The sequence below is a fragment of the Eleutherodactylus coqui genome, chromosome 5, assembly GCF_035609145.1.
Source record: "Eleutherodactylus coqui strain aEleCoq1 chromosome 5, aEleCoq1.hap1, whole genome shotgun sequence".
In the NCBI taxonomy this organism is placed as follows: Eukaryota; Metazoa; Chordata; class Amphibia; order Anura; family Eleutherodactylidae; genus Eleutherodactylus; species Eleutherodactylus coqui.
The window spans coordinates 6,832,605-6,842,419 of record NC_089841.1 but is presented as its reverse complement, the minus strand read 5'-3'; the positions used below and the strand labels follow the sequence as shown (position 1 = coordinate 6,842,419).

At 47.9% G+C, this 9,815-nt stretch overlaps 1 pseudogene; it reads right to left on the bottom strand.

Annotated features, from left to right (window-relative positions):
- Nucleotides 1–253: 253 nt before the first annotated feature.
- On the bottom strand, nucleotides 254–9,097 carry LOC136627243 (zinc finger protein ZFP2-like; annotated as a pseudogene).
- Between the last annotated feature and the right edge of the window lie 718 nt (nucleotides 9,098–9,815).

Genomic DNA, 9,815 nt, shown 5'->3' with positions numbered 1-9,815 from the left:
AGCCTCCTGATTGGCTGGAATCGGCACGTGACGGGGCGGAGCTACACGGAGCCGCTCTCTGGCACGAGCGGCTCCATAGAAGATTACAGAAGACCCGGACTGCGCAAGCGCGGCTAATTTGGCCATCGGAGGGCGAAAATTAGTCGGCTCCATGGGAACGAGGACGCTAGCAACGGAGCAGGTAAGTATAAAACTTTTTATAACTTCTGTATGGCTCATAATTAATGCACAATGTATATTACAAAGTGCATTATTATGGCCATACAGAAGTGTATAGACCCACTTGCTGCCGCGGGACAACCCCTTTAAGATGGGCTTTACTAATAAAACGTTTCTCACATTCTGAACATGAATACGGCTTCTCTCCTGTGTGAATTCTCTCATGTGTAACAAGACTTGATTTATCTCTAAAGCATTTCACACACAGGGAACATGAATACGGCTTCTCTCCTGTGTGAGTTCTCTCATGTACAATAAGACTTGATTTCACAGAAAAACATTTCCCACATATTAAACATGAATACGGCTTCTTCCCTGTGTGATTTCTTTCATGTTTAACGAGATTTGATTTCTGAATAAAACATTTCCCACATTCTGAACATGAATACGGCTTCTCTCCCGTGTGACTTCTCTCATGTGTAACAAGCCTTGATTTCTTTGTAAAACATTTTTTGCATTCTTCACATGAATACTGCTTTTTTCCTGCATGACTTCTCTCATGTCTAACAAGACTTAATACTTTTGCAAAGTATTGCCCACATTCTGAACATGAATATGGCTTCTCTCCTGTGTGACTTCTCTCATGTGTAACAAGATCTGATTTCTGGGTAAAACACTTCCCACATTCTGAACATAAATATGGTTTCTCTCCTGTGTGACTTCTCTCATGTCAAACAAGATGTGGTTTCTGAGAAAAACATTTCCCACACTCTGAACATGAATACGGTCTCTTTCCTGTGTGACTTCTCTCATGTGTAACAAGATTAGATGTATTTGCAAAACATTTCCCACACTCTGAACATGAATACGGCTTCTCTCCAGTGTGGATTCTCTTGTGTGTAACAAGATTTGATTTATTTATAAAACATTTGCCACATTCTGCACATGAATATGGTTTTTCTCCTGTGTGAATTCTCTCATGTGTAACAAGATTTGATCTATTTGTAAAACATTTTCCGCATTCTGAACATGAATACGGTTTCTCTCCTGTGTGACTCCTCTTATGTATAGCAAGATCCAATTTGTGGGTAAAACATTTCCCACATTCTGAGCAGGAGTACGGTTTCTCTCCTGTGTGAATTTTTTTGTGCATAAAAAGACTTGAACTTCTTGTAAATTGTTTTCCACATTCGCTGCACTGAAACCTTTCACCCCCTTCCAGACCTGTACTTGGGGTAACAATCTGTGATCGGCCAAGAGAAGGTTCCTCCTGGTTAGGAGGATTACAGGACAGATCTGTACTGTGCAGTCCTGGATGAACATCAAGAGTCATGAGGTTTTCTCCTGAGGACAGCGGTGGGATATCTTCATCTTCTACTTCATCATTTACAGATAGCATGAAGTTTCCATCTGAGCGATTTTCTGTTAGGATTAAAAATGGATTCTGTGATATTTTTTTAAACAACAAAGTAGGTATAAAACATTCATACCAGACAGCAAACACACCTACAGTTTATGATGAAGCTTGGGTGCAGGTTTTTTCATCAAAGCGAGAACTGGATCCAGCAGGAAGGGCCAGTATAAAGGCACATTCACACATGGCGCATTCGCTGCCGGCTTTCTGCAGTGGCAAACCTGCCCGAAGTCCAACCTAAATGGTGCAGATTCGGCTGCCTTTTTAACTGCAGATCTGCTGCAAAATTTAACCCTTGAGTTTCAATGGTTTAATTCCACAGCATAATTGCACAGTGTAGACCTAGACAACACATTCATTGCGGAAACGTTCTACACCATATGAGATTTAATTGAAAATCCCCCCCACTTGGCTTGTACTGTAAAACCAATGGAGTGTCAGCAGCATGTCCGCTCTGTGTGAAGACAGCTGTAGTCCTTTCTTTACACATCCCATTCTTTCTTAAGCCATTTCTGCTTTTGTCTCTGCATCAGGAGCTGCATGTGTGATTCCAGCCTTATTATAGAGGACCTTCAGGGTCTAGTGGAATAGGCAGAGTCTGCTCATCAATCAGAATCAAGAATAAAGCTTTCCACCAAGAATTCAGGCTATTAAGAAGGTCCTATCAGATACTACGAAGTTGGAGCTGATGAAGAGGCCCCTGAGTGCAGGTAACATCACCAGAATGTCTGCATATGTATAGTGATTAAATGTGAAATAGGCGCCTCCTGATAAGCATTGATTCGAAAGAAAAACAACACTACATAAAGTTTCCCATCAGCCCACTAGTCTTGACATGCAGAATAAGGTTAACGGATCATCTTTGCTGCAGTCTGAGAACCAGAAAAACAAGATCCAAAAACCCAGGGCACAAGTTTCTGACTTTTGTCTTCACTCCACTTAAAAACTTTTCAAAGTTTTTCAATACATTATCTGCTGCATTAAGTAGTACTTTTCAAAAATACAGCTTATCCCACTGACAAAAACAAGCCCTCATACGGCTGAAAACTAAAGTTATGGGGGGATGAAAATCATAACAAGGAAAATTAAAAATCTTGTTGGTCTTTTAAAGGTTAAAATAGCAGTAAAACAAGGATGCCTGTTCTCAGCGGTTTCTGCTCTGGGTTTGTACTGTTCTCAGCGGTTTCCGCTCTGGGTTTGTACTGTTCTCAGCGGTTTCCGGTCGGGGTTTGTACTGTTCTCAGCGGTTTCCGGTCGGGGTTTGTACTGTTCTCAGCGGTTTCTGCTCTGGGTTTGTACTGTTCTCAGCGGTTTCTGCTCTGGGTTTGTACTGTTCTCAGCGGTTTCTGCTCTGGGTTTGTACTGTTCTCAGCGGTTTCTGCTCTGGGTTTGTACTGTTCTCAGCGGTTTCTGCTCTGGGTTTGTACTGTTCTCAGCGGTTTCTCCTCTGGGTTTGTACTGTTCTCAGCGGTTTCTCCTCTGGGTTTGTACTGTTCTCAGCGGTTCCTGCTCGGGGTTTGTACTGTTCTCAGCGGTTTCCGGTCGGGGTTTGTACTGTTCTCAGGGGTTTCTGGTCGGGGTTTGTACTGTTCTCAGCGGTTTCTGCTCGGGGTTTGTACTGTTCTCAGCGGTTTCTGCTCGGGGTTTGTACTGTTCTCAGCGGTTTCTGCTCGGGGTTTGTACTGTTCTCAGCGGTTTCTGCTCGGGGTTTGTACTGTTCTCAGCGGTTTCTGCTCGGGGTTTGTACTGTTCTCAGCGGTTTCCGGTAGGGGTTTGTACTGTTCTCAGCGGTTTCTGGTCGGGGTTTGTACTGTTCTCAGCGGTTTCTGCTCGGGGTTTGTACTGTTCTCAGCGGTTCCTGCTCGGGGTTTGTACTGTTCTCAGCGGTTTCTGGTCGGGGTTTGTACTGTTCTCAGCGGTTTCTGCTCGGGGTTTGTACTGTTCTCAGCGGTTTCTGCTCGGGGTTTGTACTCATTACTTGCTTCGACATGGTGGTTATTATTTCTTCATACTGTTCTAGAATGCTGTTTAACCCTTTCCAACAAGACAGCGTACATGTAGGTTCATCGGTGATATGTAGTTCCTGCACAGGGCCATATATGTTCTTCATCATGAGGGTACGGGCACAATGCTGCACCCAGTGGGGGAGGGGCTGTGAGTGACAGCCATGTTCCTGCAGTAACAGCTGAGACCAATCAGAATCCGCCGTCATGTAAATAAGCGTTCTGTAGCCTGCTCAGCGGCCACTCTGTAATGAGGGACGTTTCTTTCATGTTGTGCTCCTGGGACCTGAAGTTCTGGGGGTTTCCAATGCTGTAGGTATGGTTGGTTTGGCTGGCTGATGGTGTGGAGCTCTCCAGCCAATCACCACCAGTCTGTCCACATAAATACCCCTCTTACTAGAGGGGCCGTTCATTTACCCATCATCCCTTTCCCGCTCAGTGTTCGGTGTCATGCATGCTGCCCCCTCTACAGTAGGTGTGAGGTCCTGTTCTGTGTGCCTTCCCTTTACGGGCTTGTGTTCTGCGTAGGTCTGGAGGTGTTGGCTACACTTGGTGTGAACTGTCCTGTGACTCATGCAGGGCTTTACAAACACGGTCATGTGAGCCCAGTCTGTAACATATATAAAGGTTTCCATCATGCCCATCCTCTTAATAATGGTCTCCTCCTTGACCCAAAAGACACTAAAGTGTAGGATAAGGTTCCAAAGATCGATATTCCAGTGGCTAAAGTCACAAAAAAGACAAACATTCCACTTGAAGACTCATCTCAATTAAGGTGCTCCATGGATAACAAAGCCTTGAAAGAAAGCTTGGAAATCCTCTTCAGCAATCATTAACACAAACGGGGCAACCACTTCAATAGCCAGATCCAGGCTGCTCTGGATTAACCAGCTAAGTACAAGAACTCCATGAGAAGAAATGGAAGCCCTGGAGACTGTCTCTATTTGCCGAATTGGCCTGACTCAAGTCCTCTGGGTTTGGGAGCCCAGGACATAGTAACAAGAGGGCGCTCTAATAACTATCTATAGATATATCAGGGGTCAGTACAGAGATCTCTCCCATCATCTATTATACCCAGGACTGTAACAAGGGGGCGCTCTAATAACTATGTACAGATATATGAGGGGTCAGTACAGAGATCTCTCCCATCATCTATTATACCCAGGACTGTAAGAGGGGGGCACTCTAATAACTATGTATAATATATCAGGGGTCAGTACAGAGATCTCTCCCATCATCTATTATACCCAGCACAGTAACAAGGGGACGCTCTAATAACTATGTATAATATATCGGGGTTATTGCACCCCGGTCAGCGACTCCCTCTTCACTATTACAATGATTGATGCTTGCTTCAGAATCACAATCACGTCTGACATTATGTTATTACGCTATTTGCAGTCCTGTGTGTCCAGCCTAAAATGGCTTAGAAGAGAAAACCATCACGTAATATTCTGAGCCTTCCAGTACAACCTGTTAATACCCACTGATCCACCTGACTGGAGGAGCACGAGATCAGCAGGTGACCACATGATATCCGTCGCCTCCATTGGGTGGCAGGTGGAATATTTTACATTTCAGAAGGACAGAATAACCAGCAGGTTCACAGTCGGCTCTTACCGTTCACCGCCACCATTGTGGGTTCTTCCAGTCCATTCGGTCTTCCACCATAACTTTTCTGCAAGGATCCCACAGAACACGAGGAGAAAGACAAAGGAAGACAAGTTTATCCACATCCAGTTGAAGGTCAAGAAGCCCTTGACGGCATAGACCAGTGGTGGCGAACCTGCGGCATGCAGAGCCTTCCCTGCTGGCACGCGTCGCCGTTGGCCGCTCACCACGTTAGTGAATACCGGCAGGGGCCGCAGCTCCCCTGTCGGCATTCACGAAGCAGCGCTGCTATGTGCGCTGATCCCGGCCGCATATTAACTTTTTCTTTCCCACTTTTGCCCTAATCAATTCCAGCAACCTGATTGGTTGTTTGGTTTGACTGATTCACCAATCAGGTTGCTGGAATTGTGAATCAGTCAACACAAACAACCAATCAGGTTGCTGGAATTGCTGATTAGGGGAGTAGTGTGGAAGAAAAAGCTAATATGCATCCCAGCCGCACTGTGACCTCCTACTTGGTTCCGCGAGAGCAGGGGGATAGCAGTGTGCATCTGCCACCAGCGCTGCTGGAGGCGGTTAAGCAGAGGAGGAGCAGTGCTTCCACAAGGAGGAGGGGGTAAGTATGTGGGTCTCAGGGGGAAATGGGGGGGCCGCTGTGGGGAGTCACTGTGCTACTATGGGGTCGCTGTGGGGTGTCACTTGCTCCTGAGGGTCCGCTGTGGGGTGTCAATGTGATACTGTGGGGGCGCTGTCGGGGGTAACTGTGCTACTAGATGGACGTTGCGGGGGTCACTGTGATACTGGGGGGCCGCTGCAGGGGGTTACTGATACTGGGGGGCCGCTGCAGGAGAGTCATTGTGATACTGGGGGGGCCGCTGCGGTGGGTCACTGTGATACTGGGGGGTTGCTGTGGGGTGTCACTGTGCTACTGGGGGGGGGGGGGGGGTCGCTGTGAGGTGTCACTGTGGTACTGGGGGGGGGGTCGCTGTGAGGTGTCACTGTGATACTGGGGGGCCGCTAGAGGGGAGGGGATCACTGTGCTACTGGGGGTTTGCTGTGGGGTGTCACTGTGATACTGGGGGGTCGATGTGGGGTGTCACTGTTCTGGGGGGCCGCTGTGGGGGAGAGGGGGGGTGTCACTGTGCTACTTGGGGGCCGCGGTGGGTCACTGTAATACTGCAGGGCCGCTGCGGGGGGGGGGGGGGGGGTCACTGTACTACTGGGGGTTTGCTGTGGGGTGTCACTGTGCTACTGGGGAGTCGCTGTGGGGTGTCACTGTACTGGGGGGCCGCTGTGGGGGGAGGCGGGTCACTGTAATACTGCAGGGCCGCTGCGGGGGGTCACTGTACTACTCGGGGTTTGCTGTGGGGTGTCACTGTGCTAATGGGGGGCCGCTGTGGGGGGTAACTGTGCAACTTGGGGGCCGCTGTGGGGGAGTCACTGTGCTACTGGGGGGGTCGCTATGAGGTGTCACTGTTACTGGGGGGGTTACTGTGATACTGGGGGCCCCACAGTGGGCCACAGCATAGAGAGGTGCAAATCAGCTATAAGCTTTAAGCTTGAAAAAGACCGTGGAGGCCGAAACATAGCTGTTAGAGATGAGCGAGCCTACTCGGTAAGGCAGTTACTCAAGTTGCTCTTCTCTAGTAACTGCTTAGTGATCCGAGCAGGCTCGGGTGGGCTGCAGGGGGGAGCAGAAGGAAGAATGAGAGAGAGCTCTCTCGCTCTTCCCCCTGCTCCGCTCCGCTCCCCCCCGCAGCCCACACGAGCCTGCTCGGATCACTAAGCAGTTACTCGAGAAGAGCGATGCTCGCTCCAGTAACTGCCTTACCGAGTAGGCTCGCTCATCTCTAGTAGCTGTCACTTTTTGCCTTATGGGAGAATAAAAGGAAGCTTACAGCTGATTTGCACCTCTCTTTGCTGCCAAGTGTTTATTGCTTTATCTACATTTGTCATTTTTATATCTTTTTTCCTGTTTGTACAAGAATATGATCTCTTTTCATAAGTTTTTGGACCCTCTTGACTGGCCAAATGTTTAACAGGCAATTGAATGTCACAATCAACAAAGCAGTCACCAGTCCAGGTATGTGCGGAGTTTTATCTCAAGGACATCTGATACAACTAACGGAAGTCTTCAGTGCTGGCATCAGGTGTGCTTGAGACAACACCTGATTTGTAAATGTCGCTCTCATGAGGGATTCTATTCATGGGGTTGGATAATTCTGAGACTGCAGTAGTCAGTGAAAGTGGCATTTGGTGTTAAATTTGTGAAAACAACTCGTTATATTAGTTGTGTTGAGTCATTTAGATTGTTGTTTGATTGCAAAAAAACCAGACAGCTGAAAGTTTGTAAATTCAGGAACTTACGTTCCGAAACCTAATATGCAATGGGGTTGAATTATTTTGATTGCATCTGTCTTGATATAGCCACTGAGTAAATGCTTTTTTCAATACATGCAAATATTCTGGTAGCCTTGGCAGCAGCTGACTGGCATGGGGCAGTTCGTCTACGGTTTACACTGCAGAACTTTACATTTGTTCCACATTGAATCTCAATTGCAAAGTGGATGTCCAGACAGGTGGAGGTTCAGCCATCTTTTATGAATCCAGAACCCATTTGTAACCACTACCTACCACAGCCAACTAGAGAAAGCGAGCGTATGCTGCATGGCTGGTGGAGATGTTTAGTAGAGTGCTGCATTACATCAATCTATAGAGGAGATGTAGACTCAGCTACCTGCTGGTTCTCCGGGACGTTGGGGTCTTCCTCTGGAGAGTCCTGGGTACATAAAGGATGGGGACGTCTCTCCGGGGGATTGGTTTCCACGAGCCCATCTGTAGGAAACACACAGCGATAGATTATCTGCATGGGATGATGGGAGCCTCCCGGTGAGCCTTAGTGTCAGTCTCCTCTCCTTACACTGTTGCTCAGCCCTTATATCTTCTGCTTCATCTTTAACCCCAACCTTAATATCCATCAGATTATCACCCTAAACAGAGAAGAAAAGTGTAAAATGCACTTTTGGTTCCATCACTTTATAGTCAGATTCCGTTGTGACTTCAGTGTCAGCTACCTGCTGGTTCCATGGGACATTGGGGTCTTCCTCTGGAAAGTCCTGGGAATACAGACGGCTGGGACATCTCGTTGGGTGGGTTTCTCTTCCTGGATCCATCTGTAGGAAATACACAAAGATTGAATACATTATATATGTGATGATGGATGAATCTTGGTGACCCTCATACCCACTCTCCTGTATAGTCAAGAAAGGCTTCCTCTTACCCGGTGATGTCAGCAGCCGGTGGTCCTCCATTATGGCGTCCTTGTAGAGATCCCGGTGTCCTCCTATATACTCCCACTCCTCCATGGAGAAATAGACGGTGACATCCTGACACCTTATAGGAACCTGACAACACAATATACAGTCATCACCCCGACCCTCCTGTTACTGTATAATGTCCCCCACATTCCCCGCAGCGTCACCTCTCCGGTCAGCAGCTCCGTCATCTTCTTGGTGAGCTCTAGGATCTTCTCCTTATTGGTCAGGAGGTGCGGGAGAGGCTCTGTGATGGGGCCCGGGGTCCGGCTCCATCCTCCTGACTCCTGGAGATGGATGATGGGAGTCACAGAGTCAGCGGACGTCTTCTTCACTGCGGTGTAATCCTGTGAATGGAGAGAGACGCTGATCACCACATGGGGGACAAGGATCTCTCTCCTCTCCGGTCCTTACCTGCTGTAGTAATAGAGATGAGTGACCCAAGTGAAGCTCTCACCTCTCCGGTTAGCAGGTTGATTATCTCTAGGGTGAGCTCTAATATTGCTGTAGCCATGTTTTTTCTGTTACTGTCCATGCTTGGTGGGTCGTTGATGGACCGTCATTTTTTAACGGAGCCCTTAGCTCTGAGCGTCTGGCACCTGGGACAAAATGAGGAGGATGGAGTATAAAGTCACATTTGGAGGGACAGCTTACACTGACTGGGAATTAGAAGGGGGTTCCCTGATTATCATGTAAGCACAAGGTGTGTGAAAAGTTAGTGACCCATTAAGGTCCGGTCAGCAGAGTGTTAGGTTGTCTGCTGGGACCTGTAGTACTATGGTTTCTTGCAGCGCAAGCCCACAGGTGTGGCATGATTGTGCTGGCTGGGTATGGTGATCTCCTGCTAGCCAATCCCCCGGGTCTTTGCTCATATATGTACCCAGCACCTGTCAGTGTCTGTCTGGTGTCCAGGGTGAGCAGTCATGTATCCTTGTCCCTTTCAGCTTGATGTGTGACTGCTGTCCTGTTACTTCTGTGCTGCTCAATAACAACAATTATGTGGACAAGATGGCAGCCAACGGAGATGACATTCTATGCGGGCTGTTATTTACAATAATCTAGAAGAGACAGACGCCGTGTTCAACCGCCTGACGCCACGAGGAGCATCTGACACCAAGTTTCTCCAAGAGCTGTCCCTCACTGTCTTGTTATTGCCCAAAAACACATAAAAGTCACCGAGACCCCCGACTGACTACACACCACAAGTCACACAAACCCCCCGACTGACGACACACTACAAGTCACAGAGACCCCTGCCGACTGACGACACACTACAAGTCACAGAGACCCCTGCCGACTGACGACACACTGCAA